The 22,961-nt window shown below is 42.4% G+C and overlaps 2 long non-coding RNA genes across 3 annotated transcripts in view; one reads left to right on the top strand and one right to left on the bottom strand.

Annotated features, from left to right (window-relative positions):
- Positions 1 to 14,958: 14,958 nt before the first annotated feature.
- Positions 14,959 to 22,520, bottom strand: LOC121044133 (uncharacterized). Its single transcript, XR_005797153.1, has 3 exons — positions 22,425 to 22,520; positions 20,499 to 20,614; positions 14,959 to 15,096 (listed from the first exon to the last, which is right to left on the bottom strand). It is a non-coding gene; the product is annotated as an uncharacterized LOC121044133 (long non-coding RNA).
- Positions 15,866 to 22,961, top strand: part of LOC121044132 (uncharacterized) — a 16,977-nt gene continuing 9,881 nt past the window's right edge. The window contains exons 1-2 of one of the 2 annotated variants that reach the window (XR_005797152.1): positions 15,866 to 15,982; positions 17,664 to 17,786. This is a non-coding gene — a long non-coding RNA (uncharacterized LOC121044132). Of the gene's footprint in view, positions 15,983 to 17,658; positions 17,787 to 22,961 lie in introns of both variants that reach the window. The other variant, XR_005797151.1, reaches the window with a different exon arrangement.

The raw sequence follows: 22,961 nt of genomic DNA, 5'->3' as shown, positions 1-22,961 counted from the left end.
CGCCTCCTGGAGGAAGGGGTGGGGGTGGGGGGGGCAGCTGGGCTGGGGTGGAGCCTCCACTAAGCACCTCTGGGAGGACTTTTGGGGCCTCTGGAGCTGCCACATGCTGGGCCTACCCAGACTCCGTGACTTTTTCTGCCACCACGCACCATTCGTCACCAAGTATGTGGCTTCTGCACTATTCGTGGGTCCTTAAACTCCTCCTCCCCTCCAGAGATACCACGGTTCACTCCTGCTCTGTCTCTGGCCTCGATGAGGGCAAGAGAGTCTCAGCTCATCCCCGCCCCCCCAGACCCGCTCGCCGGCAGTGACCTTTTGGAAATGCAAATCTGAAAACCCCTTTCACTCTGGGGGTGGGGGTGGGGGTTCCCCACTGCCCACTGAATGGGCACAGAGGGAAGTCCACCGTCCTTTTCCTGGCCCGGGCCCCACCCACTCGGCAAATCTCATTTCTCTCCACTGCCACCTTTGTCCCTAAACTCCCCCAAAAGACTGATCCCTGCCAGGGGAGTCAAGGAAGCATGATGTTCAACCTGTCAGGCAGGAAGACATTTCTGTCAGCTGCTCGCAGGCAACTGGCAGGCAGGGTTGCCCTGTGGGACAGAGATGGGGTTTACCTCTGGGACCCCATCAGGTTCTCATCGCGAGAAAAGACCCCATCTAACCGTGACAAAGGGAGAGGAAAGGTGACCGCTTTCAAACAGTCCAGAGTGTTCTCCACAACAAAGGCCTACTCTCTAGAGGCAAGGCTTCACCAGAGCCTTATCCCACTTGGGGCAGGCGTTTCTTTTACTCCAGCCCCTCTGGTCTTCCTGTGTCACCTAAGGGAGAAAATGTAGGTTTAAAAGAAAAAAAAAAAAAAACCCAGATAGGAATGTTTGTGACTTCCAAACATCCCGGGAGTCTTATGTCTTTAGAGGAAGAACTTGTAGGGAATTGAGCTCATCTGCAGAACCGAACTTTAGCTGCCCTGCGGGAAATCCCACTGACCTCTGGTGACCTCAGCTCTTTATAAATTCCTAACGCAGACCTTTTTCATTCTACCGTGCACTTCACTGAAGGAGGAAGCAGCAGTACCTGAGGGGGGGGGGGGTGGGCAGGGAATCCTAGCAGGAAAAATGCCCCACCAACAGCCCCCTCCCATGGCAATACCCTTTCCAGGTGATGACCGGAAGTCCGCTGTGCCTTCCTGGCTCTCCCACTCAGAGATATCAGTGATGGAGCCTTCTCTTTCAGTCAGCCTACACTCAGGGGCACTAACCAGGGGCCCAAAGTCCGTGACTTCATGCCAATTTGGAGCATGTGTGTACATGTGCTTTCTGAGGTCGTACAATCCATTATGTTCTATCATATTCCTGAGTCTGCTAACCAAGAAAAGACAAAGTACTACCAAAACGAATGCCTTGGGAGGGGCATTTCTAAAGAAAGCTGTGGACAATAAAATAAATCCACCTACTGAGAGAACAGCAGCTTTCGCAGACTGAGATGAAACCTAGAAACCATAAAGGAAACAACTAGTATTTGGGGCTACATACAGAGTTAGAAGCACGGGGCACAACGCCTCCCTCCACATCACGACCCCCCATAAACAAGACAAAAACATACATGATCAATGGGAAAACCATTTGCAACTTAAAGGGCAAACAAAAACATCAGTAACACATAAGAGCTCTTGACTATCTGTATGGATAAAGCAAATCTCTCAATTTAAAAAAAAAATGGCTAAAAACATCTTAAATAGGTTAGTCTATAAAGGGAAGAAATGTAAACGGCCATGAAATATGAAAAGTCATTCAACCTCACAAATAACTGGAAGTACAAAACATGGATGTATCATTTTTCATCTCAAGAATTGGCAAGGATTTAAAAGACAAACAGAACTAATATTGACGAGCCACTGGTTCTCAACCCTGGCTGCATAATGGAATCACCCAATGGACTTTATAAAATAGTAACGCCAACATCTGCTTCTGACCAGGAAGGATTAGCTGCTATGGGAATTTCTCTCACACCACAAACAGCTAGAAAACCAGGCAAATATATGAAACAAGTCTTCATATACTGGGCCACAGCAGAGAAGTGCTACTGTCCCCGAGGGAAGAGAAACAAATGAGATGAGCCTGGAGGTCGGTCGCCCATGTTGCTGCCTGGAGACAGCCCTCAGGACACAGAGCAGAAGAGAACCCAAAGAAAACCCACAGTCTCACTGAGTTGAGGACAGAGAGAAGAGTTCTGGGAACCCAGTTTGCAGGACCACAATTTGCAGAGTGCATGTGAAAAAAGGAAGAACCTGAAGAGGTATGTCCAGAGACCTACAGAGAGGTTTTCTCAAATCTTTGACTAGTGAGGACAGCATGTTTGGGGACAACTTTAGGAAATGGGGGGGTGGGGGGAGAAGGGGAAGGAACAGCAAAGAGCAGGAGGCTGAGAAATTGTGGGAGCTCATGAAAGACTATTCACAGTGGGGGTGCAGTCATCCATAAGGGATTGACTTAGTAATGGGTCTAAACCAGTCCTAGACTAAAAGTTGCTCTAGGTTCTTTCTAACAAAGCTTAAATGTAATCCTACAGAGGCTCAGGCTGATGCTAAGTAACTTAACTGCATAAGAGAAATAAAATAAAATCCATGCTAATTGAAGGATCGCAATGAACTCCAAAACCCAACGCTGTAAAGTGCACAATGTAGATCATCCGATGAAAGCTATGATCTACACAATGTCGATCATGCAAAGAAGCGGGAAAATATGATCCGTGACCAGCAGAAAAATCAGTCAGTAGAAACAGACACTAAAATGATAGATATGATGATATCCACAGATAGAACGTTAAAACAGCGACAGATACACTCTGGTGATACAAGAATGTAAAGGAAAACATGAATGTGATGAGAAGTTCAATGGAAGACATAAAAAGACCCAAATGGAACTTTTAAGAGCTGAAAAATAAAGTATCTGACAAGAAAAAACATGAAAAGGATTTTGCAGCACATTAGACATGCATAAGGAACCATCGGTGAACATGAAAATATAGCAATGGAAATGAACCAAAGTGAAACGCAGAAAGAAAACTAATGAAAGTAAACAAATAAATAAACAGAGTATCAGTGACCTATAAGACAATATCAAGCATGTGAGTGAAGTACCAGAAGGAGAAGAGAAATATATGGGTGATGGGGGAGGGGTGAGAAATGATGGCTGGAAATTTTTCCGAATCGGATGAAAACTCTAAACACACCGATCCCAAGAGTTCAATGGATCCAAACGGAAGAAACAAAGTAAACCACACCAAAGCACATCGTAATGAAGTTTCTAAAACCAGTCATAAAGAAAACTTTTTAAAGGATACAGAAAAAAAATCACGGTAGGAACAGACAGAGGAACAGCAACGAAAAAAATCACAGCAGACTTATAACAGAAACTATGCAAAACAGAAGATAATGAGCAACACTTTTAAAGTGGTGGGAAAAAATGTAAATCTAGAATTTATTACCAAGCGAACTTAAGACATAAAGGCGAATTAAAGACTTTCCTAAGAAAAACCTGAAACAATTCATCTACATCCGGCATGTGCTATTAAAAAGTGTTAATGAAGGGCACCTGGGTGGCTCCATCAGTTAAGCACCTGACTCTTGGTTTCGGCTCAGGTCACGATCTCCCTGTGTGAGGGATCAAGTCCCGCATCAGGCTCTGTGCTGACAGTGCGGAGGCTGCTTGGGATTCTCTCTCTCCCTTTCTCTCTGACCTTCCCCTACTCTCCTTCTCTCTCTCTCTCTCCCTCTCTCAAAATAAAAAAATATCATTTTTTTTTTAATGATAAAGGAAATTCTTTAGGCAGAAGGAAAATGGTACCAGATAGAAATTTGGATCCACTTAAAGAAATGAAGAGCTCCAGAAATGGCAAATGCAGAGGTAAATTTTAAAGATATTTTCTTTCTTTCTTCCTTTTTCTTAACTTACTTAAGTTATAGAGCTGTTTAAGGTAAAAACGAGTAACTATCTTGTGGGTTTATAGTACACAGAGACTGCATGACAAGGATACAAAGGACAAAAGGGGAAAATGGAAGAAATGAAAACCAAAACCAATTAGAGTTAAAATAGAAACCTAAAATATACAAAATTAAAACACACAAAAACTGGTAATGAGGGGAAAGGCCAAAAACGGGTAAGAAGAAAACTGATACCAAAGTAGTAGCTTTAAACTTAACCATATTGACAACTACATTAAATGAAATGATTTAACAGTCCCAAAGAGATGCAGAGATTAATAGATTGGTTAAAAAAAAAAAAAAAGTAGGAACCAGTTGAATCAAGGCTTTGTTTTCTACAAAAAAAAACCCTACTGTAAATATAATTACATAGGCACATTAAATAATAGAAAAAGATATACCATGCAAACACTAACCCATAGGAACATAAAATGTTTACAGTGATGTCAAAGTAGTTTCAAAACATATTACTAGAGATAGAGACTTTGATAAACATTACATGGTAAGTTTTAAAAAAAAATTTTAATGTTTATTTATTTTTGAGAGAGAGAGAGATTGAGACAGAGCATGAGTCGGGGAGGAGCAGAGAGAGAGGGAGACACAGAATCTGAAGCAGGCTCCGGGCTCCGAGCTATCAGCACAGAGCCCGACGCGGGGCTTGAACTCACCAGCCGTGAGATCATGACCTGAGCCGAAGTCGGACACAACCGACTGAGCCACCCAGGCGCCCCCAACATTACATGGTAAATTAATCAGGAAGCTATAACAATCCTGATTTGGTATAAATCAAATAACAAAGCTTCAAAAAATCTTCAGTTATATAACTTAACGGATAGAACCACAGCAAGAATTAAACAAATCCACAATTCTACTTGGAGATGTCAACATTTCCTTCTCTGTAACTGATAAAACAGACAGAAAAATCATTCAGGACAGAGCAGAACTGAGCCACACTAGACGCCAGTTTGATCAAATTGACATTTATAGAACATGGAATTCAAAAATAGCAGAATGCAAATCAATTTCAAGTGTACAAAAACATCCACCAAGGCGAATCATATTCTGGGCCATACAACAATCTCGAAATATTTAAATACATTGAGATCATATAACCTACACTTTCTGATCATGGCAGAATTAGACTAAAAACCAATAGCTAAAAATCAAAGCTACATCTGAAAAATCACACAAATATTTACAAATTTAAAACTGAAAACAATTTAAATTACTTATGTTAAAGAAAGAAATTATAATGAAAATTAGAAAATATTTTTAACAAACAAAAACGAAAAAACAACTTGTTGATAGTTGCGGGATGTAGTTAAAGCATTGGTTAGTTAAACCATGGTGGATCCAAATGACTTTATACTCTGAATTCTTTAATATTACAATATACAGATCGCTATTTTTTTTGTTGAACAAATTGTTCATGAGACGCTGTTGAGTAAAAAAGCAAGTTATGGGAGTGCCTGAGGGACTCAGTTGGTTAAGCACCCACCTCTTGATTTTGGCACAGGTCGTGAACTCACAGTTTGTGGATTGGAGCCCCACGCTGCTTGGGATTCTCTCCCTCCCGTTCTCTCTGCCCCTCCCCCACTTGTGTGCTCACACACGCTTGCGTGCTCCCTCTCTCTCTCTCTCAAAGTAAATAACTATTTTTTTTTAAAGTAGATTATGGAAAAAAATGTAGAAAATCTACTTTATATGACATTTTTATAAAGAAAAAAATAATAAACTATACTTTTGATTAAGAAAGGAAACTTACTCGAGGCATTTATCAAATATTCTCTCTGCGCTGGAACTTGGCTAGATGCTGGGGATGGAAAGACGGATGAAAAGGAGTGCGATCCCCTCTTCCTGGACATGGCGCTGTGAGTACAGCCCTGACTGTCCTCTGTCCCCATTTCTTAATTTGTACAAATGGGTATAATAACTGTATATACTTAATCATCACGATGACTAAGCGAGATCACGGGCAGAGGGGCTCTTCCCCTGCTCACCCTTTTGCTCGGTGGAGACGGTGGGGCCCCAGCCCAATTCCAGAGACAAATAGACACGGTCAGGAGAGAAGGGTCTCGGGGTTCCTGAGGCTGCTTTAGTTCCTGTGCAACATGGAAGATAACATGAGAGAGCGTGGGCCTGCCTGGGTGACTCTGGAGTGGAGGTTAGTGATGGGCATCCCAGACCATGGGTCTGATGGAGGCCATGGCAGAGGCCTACACCGCTAGTGAGAGGGGACTTGAGGCTCAGGCAGCAAGAAGGGCCACAGAGCTCTGGTCAACCCCAAATTTTCAATTTACCAGTGAAGAGTATTTCTTTAAAAACTACCAATGACCATTATTTCATACACTATAAGGAGTTTCCAAAAGTCAGACTGATGTTACCGCAGAAGAAAGAACAGGACCTTTAATAAGTTGAACAAATTCTATTCAGTGTAGCTTATGAACAACCTGCCACATTGCCCTTCTCTGTCTCATTTAGCCACCGACCAGTGAAAACTTACAAATATGGGCCACCACTGGTCCCTGGACCCATGCCTGGAAAGCACAGTTGTATATCATTTTATGACATCTGAAAGTAATGGGGAGTTTTAAGATTTGAAGTGGCGGAGTGATAGTGTCAAATATACAATTTAGACAGCTCATACTGGCCCCAGGATTCAGGAGAGATTATGTAGGAGGGTGGGAGGCAGGGAGGCCAGTTAAGAGGTTCTTTTAATTATCTAAGCAAAAAGCCTTAAGGCCCTGACTTAAAGAAGACCATTGAGTATTTCTCTAATGAGACAGTTATTTTCACTTTTCTCCCTCTTCCAGATAACATAAACCCTGCATTTTCTTTTTAAACCACCAATAAAAAACTATGTTAGGTCATTGGTTTTCGTATTTGGGGTAATTGCTAGAGGTACCACGCTTAACGGAGGCTAGTACTAGGCAAGTGTTTCTATTTGATGCTTTCTTCAAGATGTTTCTTTGAGTCTCTGAATGATATTTTAAAGCTTTCCTTACATCCAATCTTTAAGATTAGTTCTTTGACTTTCTCTTTATTGGTTGGGAGCAACATAGCTCTGGCCTATATGTGTCACTATGCATTAGACTTTTATTCAACTGGCAATAAAAAATTAATATGTTATAGTTGGTGTTTTATTAGAATATGGGGATACATTTTTCTAAATTAATGTATCGTCCTCCAAGCAAAATGAGCTAAGTAAGTGTCTTGAGACATGAATTTATCCTTTTTTTTGCAAATGTGGAATTTGGTACTGAAAAATCACAAAGTCTTAAAAAAATTAGTTCAAAATCAGGATGCCTGGGTGGCTCGGTCGGTTAAGCGTCCGACTTCGGCTCAGGTCATGATCTCATGGTCCGTGAGTTCGAGCCCCGCGTCGGGCTCTGTGCTGACAGCCTGGAGCCTGCTTCAGATTCTGTATCTCCCTCTCTCTCTGCCCCGCCCCCCGAAAATAAACATTATTTTTTTTAATTAGTTCAAAATAACTTTTACACATGTACTTCAGTTGCTACTTTATAAATGAAGTGTAAAACCCATTCACACAGTTACTGCCTCATAAATGAAGTTGAAAAACCACTCGAATTTTCCCAGTTACAAAAGAAAGTGTTTCTGGAAAACATTGCGAAGAAATGAAGTATCACCGTCTTTTCCCATTAGCAAAGGAAAAGTGGGGAAGAGCATTGAAGCAGATAGGCTTGCTCTGTGTTTTAAAATTATTCCCTTGGTAATAATTAGTTTGATGGTGCTTAATGATGATTGAGAAATTAAAAATGGCTCCACATGCGCCTTTGGCTTTATAGAATGGAGATGCCTGATTTTGAAGGGATGCATGGATTTAGTTTCAACAAACATTTGCAGAATATTTAGTATACACTAGGCCCAAAATATTTTCTGTGGAGGGGGAGAGGACCACAGATAAATTCAACACAGTTTCCACTCGTGAAGAATTCATCTACTGAGAGGTCCAAGTGTACGACATAACTGTCTATAATTATAAGGCAGAACTAAAATGAGGACCGTATTTAATAATAATTGTAAATCATGGGCTTCCTGAAGACAAAGGCTTTCTCTCCATGTAGAACACTTTCAAAAGACCTGTCATGAAGGGGAAGCCCAGTCATTGACAGTGAGTATTGATAGAGTCTAGACTGCATACTCCATGGAAATGAGGGCTAATTTTTAGGCATATCTGAATTCTCAGTACCTGACCAGGCACATAGTAAATGTTCAATAAATTCTGTTAAATTAATGACCTCTGAATTAATGAGTGAGCAACTAAATGTTGCGGAGCATAGGGGAGCTTGGAATTCAACCTGACTGGGACAATGAAGGGCAATGAGGGGAGGCTTTAAGAATCAGGTGGCATTTGAGGGAGGCCTTAAAGAAGACGCTCAGTGCCAATTCAGTGTGTCTTTGCATATTCAAAAGGGGCCTCTAAAAGATGAAGGCTTGGGGATAGATAAATCAAAGTCAATCATGTAGAATTCAGCCAGGCTAGACAGAAGTCCCCCAAATTACTTCCTAAACCTAACAGTCTGAAGCTGGTTCTATGATCAAATACAGCCCCTCATTTGAGCCCAAGGATCAACTACACCCCTTGAGAGGTGGTCTCAAGCCACCTGTCCACAGTGATCTCCCTTTATTAACGGCCCATAGCCACCCTGCAGCTAGGCTGGTGGTGTCCTCTCTGCCCCAGAGCTGGCCATTCTTAATCTTGTCACCAGTCATGCCTGGGATACCCTAAATGCAATTCATTGATGAAAAATGCGGGGCTACAGCAGTTTCTGGATCAAATGACTGACGTGACCTAATTGGTACTTCAGAACGCAGTACAGTTAAGTTACTGTAGTAGTGGGGTGTATGTTGAAGTGCTGTAACAATGAGCAAAATAAAAATGACCGAAGCAAAATAGTTTTATTGTTTTCTCTAATATAAAAGCCTGAAGAGACAGATGATCCCAGAGGCCTGAGAAGCTCTGCTTCACAGAGTCATCCAGGCACCCAGGCTTCTTCTGTTTTTGTGTCTTTCCATCCATTGAGATATTGCCTTCATCTGTAGGGAAAAATTGGCTTACTATCATTGCGTGCGTGTTATATCCATGAGAAGACAAACAACAGGTAAAGGACAAGTGGCATGATGTAGAAATTGTGCGCGTCGTCACATCCGCACACAGAATCTGGTCACGTTGTACACCTCACTGCAAGAGAAGCAAGAAATGTAGTATTTAGCTGAGAAATCCTGTGCCCAACTATAACTTGGGTGTTCTATTACTAAAAAGAAGAAGAGGCATTTAGTAACATTTAGTTGACTAATATAGCTTCCTTCCCTTCCTCTCTGTGCTGCTATAAGTTGTATTGTCCCAACAACGCCATTGACCTACTGATATGTGAATGAAGGACTGGGAGCTGACAAATAGGGCAGTGTGTGCATATGGCATATCGATGGGAATGGAGGAGAGTTCTCTTTTCCTTATGTCTCTACGATGCCCCCTTGCCATGATAGGTGCTTTACATGTGCTATTATAATCAATTCTCAAAACGACAATGAACGGTAGATATCATTATCCCTAATAGAGTTGAGGAATCAAGGCTCAACAATGTCATGGTCACAAAACTGTGTAAGAGAAACCGGCTTTGCACTCAAGTGTATCTTCCTCCAACCTCCTTTCACTACAGCGTTTTCTGCTTGGTCTTACTGTGGACTGATTGATAAACTGAAACCTTTTTCCCTTTCTGGGGCATGCAAGTCAAATGTTTTCCCCCTCAAAATTAATAATTATCCATGACTGCAGGGAAACTCAATCCACATATTCTCTAATTTCTTGTCCTTGACTCTGCTGAAATTGAATATAATATGGTGTTTCTTGACTAACCAATATCTGAAAACCTACTGTGATTTCAGCAAATGCTAGATTTCCCATTCCAGGGACCACACAAGGAAAGCCAAGCCTTCTTTTCTGTTTTTTGGGTTTTTTTTTTTGTCTTTCTTTTCTTTTTTGTAAATCAACTGAGAAAATATTCTGTTTAAATTCTGGATGCTACATGAGAATTCATATTTACTTTTCATCAACATCAACGAATACTCTTCTTCGGACACTGAGGATCCTGATCTATTAAACAGGTCCCCTGATCACTCCTTCCATGGGGCCAGGATGCAATTTGCTAGCAAATTGGAATCAGAATTGGGTTTTTAAAGAGAACCTTCCCACAGTTATAAACATCCTTAATTTTTACAGCAACACATTGACTTCAAACCGGACTCCTAATTATTGCAATATTTCCTTTAAAAGCCTGCAGTGTAGATTCGGCAAGGTCCAGACATCTGCTTCAAATCCAGAAATTTCTTTCCTTTCTCAAAAAAGGTTGCTCTCCTCCAATTAGCCTCACCAGGGCAGTGAGAGCAAGTGGAGCTCTGTGGATGGGGTTTCATGTTTACTGGGTACATTCCAGCCTCACCCGCCTTTTCCCACATGGGACCATAATAACCACTTTGCCTGTTGGACTCAGGACCAAATGGCCTTTGAAGTACAAAAGAGATATGTCATGAGTCTTTTTAAAATATCCTCTTGCAAACCTTGGTTTATCATAAACAGATACGGTTTACCTAAGGCAATGCATTCTTCACCATTTCTATTTTAAGCATTGAACAGAAATGTTAAGTAATGGTGAGAGAATACTCTTGTTGTTGCTGAGGCCTAGCTTTACACACCTGAAACACAAAGTTCTGGAGGCTGCTGGGCTGGAGTTGGTGGGTGGAGGCAGTAAATGTTATTATACAAAACCCAGAGGGGCATAGTAACGATAATTTCAACGATACTTAAACCTGATTTCCAAGCGCCCAAGAAATGGCCTTATGTTAAATACCGATACGGTTAAACAAATTATTCTAACCTAAGCCTAGAATCATGTACTAAAAATCATAAGTTTGGACTTCATAAAAATGTACATTGAGATTGCAAGTCTGTTGTTTAGTATAAACGACCTTATATGAGACTTTTACCTTCTGGGCTCAGTGTACATCAGCCTCAGGTCTCATTTTACCCCACCTATAAAATGGGAATTATTGAGGTTTTAAGGGATGATATGAATCATATCTCTTTAATCAATTCATCCCTAAGTGTAGAACCAATTGATCACAGAAGGGCAGAGAACAAAATACAAATTTATCTTGATATTGTGGGTTTGGAGAAAGAGCCTCAGTATAACACGTCCGACTAGAGCTGTCCCCTGGATGATGATTAGAACTGTGAGTCTGGAGTTCAGAGGAGAATCTGGGCTGGAGATAAGACCAGTTGTGGAAATCATCAGTTTATGTCTTGTAATTGAAGCCATCAGAGGAGGTGAGATTATACAGAGGTTGCCCAGACTGAAAAAATAAAATGCAAAGGTAAAGATGGGTAGAGCAGAGGACATGGGCAGGAGCATGAGTCACGGCCAGGTCAAAAGGACATGGTCCCTTGTGACAAGTTTGGGTTGGGAGATGCTAGTCCAAAGCAAACCTACTTCCCCTGTTCAGTTTGCTGTGGCTCTCATTAGACCCAGGGGCAAGATCAGTAACTGTCCAGCTTTTAGAGGGTTGAGGCATGGTTTGGGGTATCCTCGTATGTGCACATCTCAGGCTGCGGTAGAACCTCACTATAGTGCTGACACTTCCAAGGTACTGTATAAGAACTATTCCTATCCCTTTCACCTCACCTCAAAAATTCTAGTGCAGAAACTCTCTTTAAATTGCCATGTTTGGGGATGCCTGGGTGGCTCAGTCTGTTAAACATCTGACTTCGGTTCAGGTCATGATCTCATGATCTCATGGTTTGTGAGTTCAAGCCCTGTATCAGGCTCTGGAGCCTGCTGGGTACATTCCAGGCTCCATTCATGGAGCCTGCTTGGGATTCTCTCTCTCCCTCTCTCTTTCTGCCCCTTCCCTGCTTGTGCTCTCTTTCTCAAAAGTAAACATTAAAAAAAAAAAAAAACGAGTCACTAAAAACCAGCACCCCATTTGAGTTGTCTACTCTTGCATCGGGGAAGTTACTTCTCATCAAATTCCTTCCATTTCCCACAGAGAAAGCAGGTTCCTTTATTCACGTGTGTCTCTTCAACCACTCTTAGTTCCTTCTTCAATTTCCTGAGGGGACAAAAAAGAAAGCCTTGTTTGTTTGGATTTTGTTATGCAAGCAAATGACATCAGTTCTGACATCAGTCTCCCAGGAAAAGTCTTTTGTTAGACATGGGTCCTGATATTCCTTCTAGAGGAGAAGTTCCCCAGAGTATGCATGTATCCTTCCAACCAGAAATTAAGCTCATCCAACTGAACCGTGGGAGTTATGTCACTGGAGGTCCAGGATTGCTCTGGCATGTCAGAGGTTTTCCCTTTACGTGGCTTATGTACTGCTCAACTCTAGGGCGATTCACTTACATTACAGTGTATGTGATTATCACCTTATAGAGGTTAAGCAAATGGCATCTCCTAAAGTTGAACAGAGCACAATCTATGCAACCGTATGCAGAAGTTCTAAACCCAACACAAGATCCTTTTCTTGCTTTCAATGAAGCCAACCAGATACCAGGATTCATCTAGCATTCCTACTCAGTGCAGGTAGCTTTTTACCTTCAGAAGACACACATCATTTCCCATTCCATGGATAAGGCCACTAAGATTCTTCCACCCACTGAATTTTAGCTAGAGTTAAAGAGATCTGTTTTCTTGCAGCAGCCTGGGTTGGTATTTTTCAGAGCATTGGTCAATCCTTTGTCCTTGCTAGTAAAGCCTCTTAAAGCCTTACAGTTGAATCTGGGCATGAGAAGTATCCAGCTAAGTGGCTCACTTTTATGTCCTTAGCTCTTCTCCTCTAGCTGCCTAGAGGTGATGGTAATCACTCCCCCTTCACTCAGTCTCTAGAAAAGATATAGAGGAGCTGGCATGCCTCTGAGGGTTGAGTGACTAAAAGGAAGGAAGAAAGAGTACACAAAAGAATATAAAGAGGAATAGAGAGGAAAGGACAGCTGGTGTAGGAGAAAAACCTGAATCGCCTTATCCCAGTAATGACTGAAAGATTCACTGAAATCCTAGACAGCCCCTCCCTAGCTGCCTTCACCTGGTGTGGGTTTTCCTCCAAATACCTTCGTTCTTGGACTCCCAGAATATGTTGATCTCTGAAATGTATCTCAACATTTCTGACTTCCATCCCCCTTTTGTATATGTACCAGTTGATTCTAACCATGTTTGTCATTCCCACATGTATCCTGGGCTGTCTGGACCACCAAGAGAGGGTTGAGGCTAAGGATAGAAAAGAGGTTTTTATCTTGCAGCCTGATTGTGAATGAGTGTTAGTGCCTCCCTAGAGTACTAACTACTCTGACCAGAATTCAGATGCTTTATCTAGGATGGTTTATTTCTAGATTCCAAAGCAAAATGCATTTCTTAACCCTTAGTGGAACCATGTTGGTAGTAAGCCAATCATATTTAGATCCAGTAATGGCCATTATCTGTTTGAGTGACTTTAAAATTCTCATTGAGGAAATGCATGGCTCTTGACTAGTTGAGACAGTCAAGACCTGTATTGGAGGAAGGAATTCAGCTTAACTACCGTGGTACTCAAAACTGCCTAGAGCCACTGGTGTAGAGAGTATGATGAAAGGACACTATTCCTCCTCAAGGAACTCTCTTATTTTAAGTTTGTTTGTTTGTTTATTTTGAGAGAGAGACGAGACAGAGCTCACGAGTGGAGGAGGGGCAGAGACAGAGGGAGACAGAGAATCAGAAGCAGGATCCACACTGTCAGTGCAGAACCCAACTTGGGGCTCGAACCCACAAACCGTGAGATCATGACCTGAGCCAAAGTCAAGAGCTGGATGCTTAACTGACTGAGCCACTCAGGTGCCCCAAGGAACTCTTCATCTAACAGGGTAGATAGGTATGTAAATATACAGTGACAACAGGGTCATAAGAGCTATGGTGCAGTAGACACCCGGATCAGTTGTTCCTATGGTCTAGGAACTGAGTCACAAAACCTGGGAACAAGGCTTTGTAAGACAGGAAAGATTGTGCCATAGAGAAAGAAAGGGAAAGGCACATGGAACATTCTGAAGAAAATTCTAGAAACAAGTCAAATGTATAGTGTACGTCTGGAATGTAGGCAGCATGGCAGATTGTGTTGGGAATTCAAGCTTGAGGCCAGACTGTGGAGGTCATGGTTTACCAAGTTAGGGAATGAGGGACAAAGGAAGAATGTTTCAACAGGAGTGCTTGGCCCACATGTGTGCTTTGGAAAGTTTACTCTGTAGAGTAAAGATTGACTAAAAGAAGTGTGTCTGGAAGCAGGGAGGAAGCTTAGGAAGCTGTGGTGGTATTCTAAGCAATAAATGATGGTGGTATGAAGGAAGGTCATACTGGTAGAAGCAGAGAGGAGACGACAGACAGAATGTTAGGAAATTGACTCCAGGGGCCATTTTGATGATTAGCAGATATGCAGAGTTTAGTGATGAGGGACCCCACGAAGAGGATGAACAATGCATCAGTTCTCTGAAGGAGGAAAAAGGGAAGGAAGAGCAACTGTAGAGACAGGAGCATGAGGTCGGAGCCCACTCCACCCCAGCGCTCCCTCCTCAGACCCTAAGGTACGACAGGTGTGGAGAGGCTTTGCTGGGGGAGCAGGAAGCTCCCGACATCGGCAGGCCTTCACGGTAAAGGAGGCTTCTTTCCTTAGGAATAATGTCCTAGATGCAGCTTCTAAGCCATTCCAAAGCCTGTAAAAGGAAAAGGGAGGGGAGAACTCTGAAAATTCAAACGAAATTGCCTAAATAGTGCTACTAATAACAATATCTAAATAATTGAAAATAATATCTATTGATAGTTTAAATGTCTAAACAGTATGTCTATCCAGTGCTACTATCACCATTAATAATAATAATAATAATAATAATAATATCTAATGATAGTCTTTTCCTTCTACACCTTTATTGCCCCTTTCCCAGGACCAGGTGCAAACATAGTGTTTTCACCTTGTAATCACCCCAATGGTACTTTGTACTGCTTTCCGGTCGCATCAGTCTCCCCCTTTAGATTATGGTTGTCTCAAAACTTTTAGGAAAATACACATGTATCAGCATCTAAAAAAAAAAAAAAAAAGAAAAGAAACCTCCATGATCACATGCTTCCCCAAATACTTGTACATTCATTTTTTAAAAATAAATAACATTCATGTCTACCTTGTTAACTTACTGTATAATTTGTTGTATGTGTTATAAATTATATATCAAATAAAAACCTTGCGATCTCTGTGTGTGGCTCCTGCACCAGACCAAATATGAATCTTCCCTAGTTAATTTGTCTGAGGGGTGGGCATGGCCTTCTAGGATTCAGGGGCTTCCCTGGTCCCCACCTTCATTGGCTGGGCAGGGAGTGGGATTAGAGACCCAGCCCTGGGTTACTCTTCCCCTTTGAGAAGAAAGGATATACTTCTTGTCCCACATGATTCCATCTTCACACCTGAAAGCTTTCCCTGCAAGGGAAGGTGTCCGCTAGAAGGGCCATAGTTCCCACTTGGAAGTTAAAAACGTAGGCATCTCTGTTTCTTAATCAGGAAAACTTTACACTTTTGGATTTAGGGGGAACTGAAGATCTTTCTGAATTGCATACAGGAACATATGTGATTTCCATTCTCTGTTCTCCCTGAGACCTGGTTCACGTATTAAAATAGATAGGGACATTTGCACGACAGCCTAAGCACATTCCTCTGCATCAGACGTCCCTGGTTTAAATCCTGCTCTGTAACGTCTATGCTACCTTAAGAAAGTAGCTTAATCCTTTGCACCCATTTCTAAAAATAGACAATTACTACTCTCCTGATAGAGTCTGGTGGGGATTAAATCCGAGAACAAGGACAAACATCGAATACAGTTCTCTGACATATAATAGGCATGTGGTAATCAACACCAGGAGCTACTCCAAGTCATAAGCGGCTTCCATGGTGCTGCAGAGGCTGCCTCCAGAAAGGTGAGTGTCATATCCTTTAGTAAATGTGTAACTGTGAACCTTGGTAAATGTAATTATGTGAGGCATGCAGGAGAGTTGGAGAGTAAGTCGCAGTTTAAACGGCCAAATTGCTTGAACTCTGGCATTGCCAGTGGTTCTAGGGGGGGACACATCCATGCTGGGGGGCAGTTAGTTGGGAAACACATACCGAGGGTGCCCCCAAAGTCATCGCAAGGCGAGGGTGCTTCAGCTCTCACACCTGGCAGTCTGTTGATAACAGTGATGTTTTATCAGTGTGGGCTCAGTTTTTCCTTTGGTTAAACTTCCCCTTTACCACATTGAGCAAAGCCATTGTCCTCAGAATGAAGAGTTATGTGGTGGGGAAACCACTTCTTCAGGGGAGTTGATTGTGGCCAACTTATTCCTGCACCCAAAGCAAAGCCAGAGGGTCCCTCTGAAGAAAGAAATAGTTCTCATGAATCATGAATCATATTTTCAGTGTGTTAAGGGCAGTTGGCTGAGGGAAGATGCCTGTTCTTTTCACTACAGGATGCCAAAGCTCATAAGTCTTTCTGAGGCCATGGGGTCTGTCTGTCCTGTGGGGCCATTCAGAAGCAGGGAGATCAGCGGGGCCTCAGCCTTGTGGTTTGTGGCCTCTGTTTGGAGTGCCTACAGTTTGGATCCACTCAAAGATCAGACTAATAAACCTCAGGCAACCGAGGGCCCTGACCCATCAATTTCATTAACCATCTCAGAGCTTTGGGCAGTAAGAAGAAAGAAAAGTCCTCATTTTTTCTAATGCCTTCTCATGCTCTACGCATTTAGAGAAAAATCCTTGCTCATTTCGATAACATTCCTGAGACCTGTGGTCTAAAGGTTGTTCTGTATGAACACAGATACCTTCCACCTTATAGGGTTGACCCAGGGCAGAGATTGTGTTGGTTTTAAACTCTGAGTGCAAATGTGTGCTCAGGGCATCCAGCATATCACTGTTCCCCTAAAAGTGGGGCACCACATATCTTAGTGGTTGAGAGGACAATCTTACGATTCAAACAGACCAAGGTTCAGTTTCTGGCCCCATCACTTATAGAAGACATTTTGATAAGATAATTCATTTCTCTAACTCCAGATTTATTTACTTATAAAGTAGAAATTATACGAGGATCTGGCTAGCTCATAAAACTATAATGAACATTTCATGAAATAAATTCTTGAGAAAGAGCACAATTTTGGGCATATAATGAGACTCAAGAAATACCGGTTTATATGTTAACCTTGAGCCCCACACCTTGAGAACAAAGCTCAGTCTTACATGTGCTGATAAACCGAATTGTGTCTATAGGACAGAGTCCAAGCTCATAGGACACCCCAAGCCATGTCTGCCGACGGAGAAATATGGGTTTTTCCAGCCTATGTAAGACTCTAGGAGACTCAATGGTAACCATTTTATCCAACTGTAGAGTTCAATCTATTCAAGTATTCTGCCGTTCAGTCAGGAAGTTTTCTCCAACTTCCTGAGCCAAGTATCTCTCAGCTGGGACTCATAGCCCCTGAATTTCTCTCCTTCAGAGAACTTTCTTTGTCACAATCCCATCTTTACGTTTGTAATGTTTGTTTGACTATTAACCAGCCCGCTCTTCCCAGGCTCTGAGCTCCATGAGTGCAGGGACCTACAGTTATACATATTTATCCCCTAGCACAGAACCAGAAAATAACAACTCCATTGTTGGAGCAAATGTTGAGACACTGAAATTTCTGATCACCAATTACAATGCGTGGAGGAGTTTTTCCCCATCACATCATCAAGCCATGCTCAGGACACCAGGTGAGTGTCCTACAATTCAACACAATGTTGACACTATCCACCTGGAGATACTGTCAGATCCCACGGGTTAAGGGCTCAGTCCTACAAGCTATCCCTACCATCCCCCATCGCCCACTTCAGATACCAGAATCAAGCCCGGGTCATTATCTGTGCTTCTGACCAACTTGCTATAGATTGGAGGTTCCCACAACCCCCCACTTTGGGTTTGTTTAATTTGCTAGAGTGGCTGGCAGAAGTCAGAGAAACATTTTACCTATGAACTTACTGGTTTACGATAAAAGGTTACATAATTCAAGAACGGCCAGGTGGAGGAGATGCACAGGGCCAGGTATGTAGGAAGGGTGCAAGAGTTTCCACACCCTCTCTGAGCACTTCACTGTCTCCAAATCTTCATGTGCTCACCAAACCAGAAGCTCTCTGAACCCTGTCCTTTCAAGGTTTTGTGAAAGCTTCATTACATAGACATGATTGATTCAATCCTTGGCCATTAATGATTGAACTCAATCTCCACTCTCTTCCCTCCTCCCCAGAGGTCAGGGGGTGGGGCTGAAAGTTCCAACCCTCTATTCAGGTGGGTTTCCCTGGCAACCAGCTCCCATCTTTCATGCTTTCCAAAAAATACATCTTTAACATAAACCCTGTTGTTCTGGAAAGGAACTTGTGGCTAATAAGACACCCATTTCACCTTTGTGACTCTGAAAGACTCAGAAACTAAGGACAAGAGACCAAATATTATAACAAAGATATGCCCATTGCTTTTATTGCTATGGAAATTCCAAGGGTCTTGGGAACTGTAAGCCAGGAAAGGTGGACAAAGACCAAATATACATTTCCTATGAATTACAATATTGCAGACACCATCAGCTCTGAACACCTCTACTGTGAACTATTTCTTACCAATTGACTCCTTACACCTGTAGATTAGTCTTCCTTGGAAAATGAGTCCACCTGTTTCCTTCCTGACATTGAAAAATCTGCTTTTTTTTTTTTCTTTTTTCTACTTCCCATCTTTCGTTTCTGCCCTGCCCTTTTCTGGAATGAACAACTAAGACTCTAGGAAAATCAGACAATGGTCTGTGTATGTTATTCTGAGTGCCCCATCCTTCCCCACCCTATTGCCTTTGCCCTTAATCCTTCCATTGCCTGAACTGCTTTCCCATACCCCACATCCACCTGCCTGATTAATATCAATCCATCAGGTTGAGCTCAAGTATCCCCTTTTCCCATGAAATTGTCCATGACAATCACCAAAGGGAAATCCTTGGATCCCTCATAGTACATTCTGCACCTCTGTCTTTTCCTTAACATTCTAGCTGTAGTAGAGTTATTTACACCTACAGTTAAGCAGAATATATTGACCATAGGCTTTGATGAACTCTCCTCCAACTAAAATACTAACAAAGGAAAAAAAAACAAGTATAAACCCACAATGACAAAGGGAACAAGAATGGAAATATTAAGCAGATAATATTTCCACAGATATTATCCACAGATAATATTGTGGATAATAGATTTCCACAAGTTTTTTGAGATAAAAATAGAACAAAAAAGGTACACAGAAGAGGAAGATCATCTCTCTGTTCTTGTAGGGGCACAAATCTGATTTACCATGGCTCCGCCCTCATGAGCTAGGTACCTCCCAAAGCCTCCCCCTCCAAATACCATCACATCAGGGATTCAACATATGGGTTTTGGGGGACACAAACATTGACCCACGATGCAAAACATTTTTGGGATTTAAAAGCAATGTGGATGTTGAGAAACTTAACAGAAGGCCATAGGGGAAGGAGGTGGGGGGGGGAATAGTTACAAACACAAAGGGAGGGAGGCAAACCACAAGAGACTCTTAAATACAGAGAACAAACTGAGGGCTGATGGGGGCTGGTGGGGGAGAGGGGAAAATGGGACATGGGCATTGAGGAGGGCACTTGTTGGGATGAGCTCTCGGTGTTGTATGTAAGCCAGTTTGACAATAAATTATGCTTAAAAAAATAACATTAATAGACATTCAATACATTTTCTAGAGCCTGGCAATGATTGAAGAGAGTTGAAAAACTGGACTGGTGAAAAATCAGTACAATTATTAAGACCAGATTCAAAAAAATGTACAAGGGAATATTATCACAGTGCATCACTTGGGCTTACAATAAGCAATGTTCACTTAGTCATAACAATGTAAAAAATCATTTCCGACGTTGCTAAAATTTTAATACTACTCTATTAGAAGAGCAGCGTTTGGTAAACTTTTAAATATTTTAGGTTTTATGGGCTATATATCATCTGGTATGGTTTGTGCAATGGCTTCTTCTAAGGCCCCATCCCATCTTCCCAGTGTGGACCAGCAAAGTGGTTTCACACTCATCTGAGACTTCTGGCTTGTCTCAGCCCATCGTGGTACCTCTGACTCCTTCAAGAGTTGGGATCAGAATGGCATTGGGTCCCAGGATGGCATTGCACTAACAATAGTGACAGGACCAGGGTTATGCATCTAAGTTGGCCCCATGGAAGTTTTATGGTTTGAGAAGAGGCTTTCTCTCTCCCCTGTGGGTATGGACAAGACAGTGAATAGCCCCCTTTACTCTACTACTGGCCACAATTGTGAGCCAACAAAGGCTTCAGGTTGAAATAGAGGCTGTAGTTGGTATAACAGAGAACTGCGTCCTCAGTGACATATTTAAGCAGCTGAATAAACCAAACCTGGTTCCCACCCACCTCTTAGGTTTCCTCCTCCAGATTTCAAGTGTCCTGATGTCTCCCAGTAATCTCTGCATTTCCAGTGTCCAGCATTCCTGTTCTGTTGCCTTTGTTAAATAAATGCATGACTATACCTACAGGAACAAAATGGAGAAATGGTAACATTAATTCAGAAGCACAGAGAATGCAGTTTAAGCCAGGGCACCACCCCTCCACCCCCAGCATAGGACACACTGGAGGGCTGGCTCTCTACTGAGCTCCTTCCAGCTTCTGTCTCCAACCATCCCCAGCTCTGAGTTGGAAGACTTGACCTCTCTCCTTCAGTCCCCAGACCCAACTTGCCCCATGACAAAGAGCTGAATGAATTGGCTAAGCAGCCCCAAGTGAATACGAGAAGGCACTTGTCCCTTTTCTGCTCTATAAACTCATTTCTTTTTTTTTTTTTTTTTACTGGAAATAGCTTAGGACCAAAAGAAGCCTTGAAATAAAGAATCTTTTAGTTTGATCAAGAGTTATCCTTAATAATAGGTATTTTGGTTCCATTCCTGCTGCTGTTTGCTTCATAGGAGCCTCTGACTCATTTCCTCTTCATGCCCAGGCTGAGCAAGAATAGGGATCTTACTTTCCTGTCCTGGACAAGGTTCCTCCCATCCTCAGTGGTCTGCCCCCTGAGTCTCTCTTCTACAGTCCACAGCTCAGCCAATGGATGAGATGGCCCCTGATAGAAATCGCCCCAAATAGGATTTCTATTCAGAAGAATGATTTTTTATTTGGCCCTTTCAATGCTGGGCAAGCAAACAAACAAGGATTGTTCTCAGTCAGTCAGTTATCCTGAGCTGCAGATAGAAACTGCATTATTCCATGGCATAGCTCCAGGTGAGAAGCTGGTGAGAGGAAAACTCCGGGAAGTCCAGGGCCCACATCTATGCTCACAGCCCAGAAGCTGAGAAAGCTCTGAGTGCCGGCCAGGATCAGCAGGATCCCTGGGGAAATGATTCCCTGTTCAGTGACTGCACAGATCTCCAAGGGGTATTTGTAATGAAGAAATGCAGTCTGATATGGGCTGGACGGACAGCTGGAATTCGGGTGCATAAAGAGGTGAAAGGGCACAATCTAATTTTATTCTGGAAATGTTCCTACTGATGATTCACTTTCCAAAGATTTCACCTTGGAAAAAATGTGTGGCCTATTCGTGTTTGTTTCCAAGACGAGCATTATAATAATATTGTTCTGCATGAACACTGGGTGTTATGGACTGAATTGTGTCTCCCTCTAAATTCATGCGTTGAATCCCTAGCACTCGTTGTGACTGTATTCAGAAACAAGGCTTTTAGGAGGCAATTAAGATTAAATGAGATCATAATGGTGGGGCCCTAAACCAACAGGATTGGTGTCCGTATCACAAAAGGAGATGCACAGGGTTGTGTGCATATCAAGGGAAGGCCATGTGAGGACACAGAAAGAAGGAGAGAGACTTCACCAGAAACCAACCCTGCTGACACCTTGATCTTGGACGTCCAGCCTCCAGAACTATGAGGAAATAAATTTCTGTGATTTAAGCCACCCAGCCTGCGGTATATTGTTCTGGAAGCTCTAGTTCACTGATATACATGGGAGGTCAACATTTACAGAGTTGATTCCTGAACATGATCATTTCAATCTGTTCCTTCCAACCGTCCTGAAAGAACGATATTCTTAGTGTTGGAATCCCAATTGTACCAGTGAGACAGCTGAACCTGAAAGATCAATGCAGAGACTCTGATAGTAAATGAAGACCTCTTCTAGAAGATGATAGTGAATGAAAAGTGCTCAGAGATCCTCCTGAGGATCCAAATAGCTTCGCCATTGGCTACCCCAGTACCTGGACTCCTCCCATGACAGCTACCCATTGGGATGAAGACACCGTAACTCTGCAAGGCCTCTAGGAAAGTTCAAGTGCCTTACCTAACTGAGCACAAGCACAAGTATACTCAGCTCCCTCTAACAGACAGGCCTGCTTTCATTTAGCGGCACTGTCTCGACAAGCTGAGCTAAAAGCAGATGCCATGATGGCTGCTACCGCAGGTGAAGGGAACCTAGGAAAAAGATGATAGAGGAAGAGTTTAGGGATGGTTCAGGTAGGAGGCCAAGGAAGAAGATGGAGAAGGCACCAAACTCACTCATGGGTCCCGATGAGAGAAGACGTACAGTTGACATCCTCAACACAATGGACAATAACAGATTTTCTGAAAGTACGTACGTAAGAGCAATTCTTGGAATGCATAGGGCTTCAACCATTATTTGATAAGAAGTGAATGGTTTCTACAGTGGGCCCTGAAAAGTCTGTGTCCTTTAAGACTAAGACCTTTCAGTAATAGATTTGTGGTATTTTGCTGTTTTTGCTTTATTTGCTCTAAACAGCACATTAAAAAAAAAAAAAAAAAAAAAAAAAATATTCAGACCTGTTCTCATTTGAACCTCACAACAATCTTGTAGCATAGG

This window comes from Herpailurus yagouaroundi, unplaced genomic scaffold (genome assembly GCF_014898765.1).
Source record: "Herpailurus yagouaroundi ecotype Mexico unplaced genomic scaffold, PumYag 188, whole genome shotgun sequence".
In the NCBI taxonomy this organism is placed as follows: Eukaryota; Metazoa; Chordata; class Mammalia; order Carnivora; family Felidae; genus Herpailurus; species Herpailurus yagouaroundi.
This window is presented reverse-complemented; position numbering and strand designations above follow the sequence as displayed.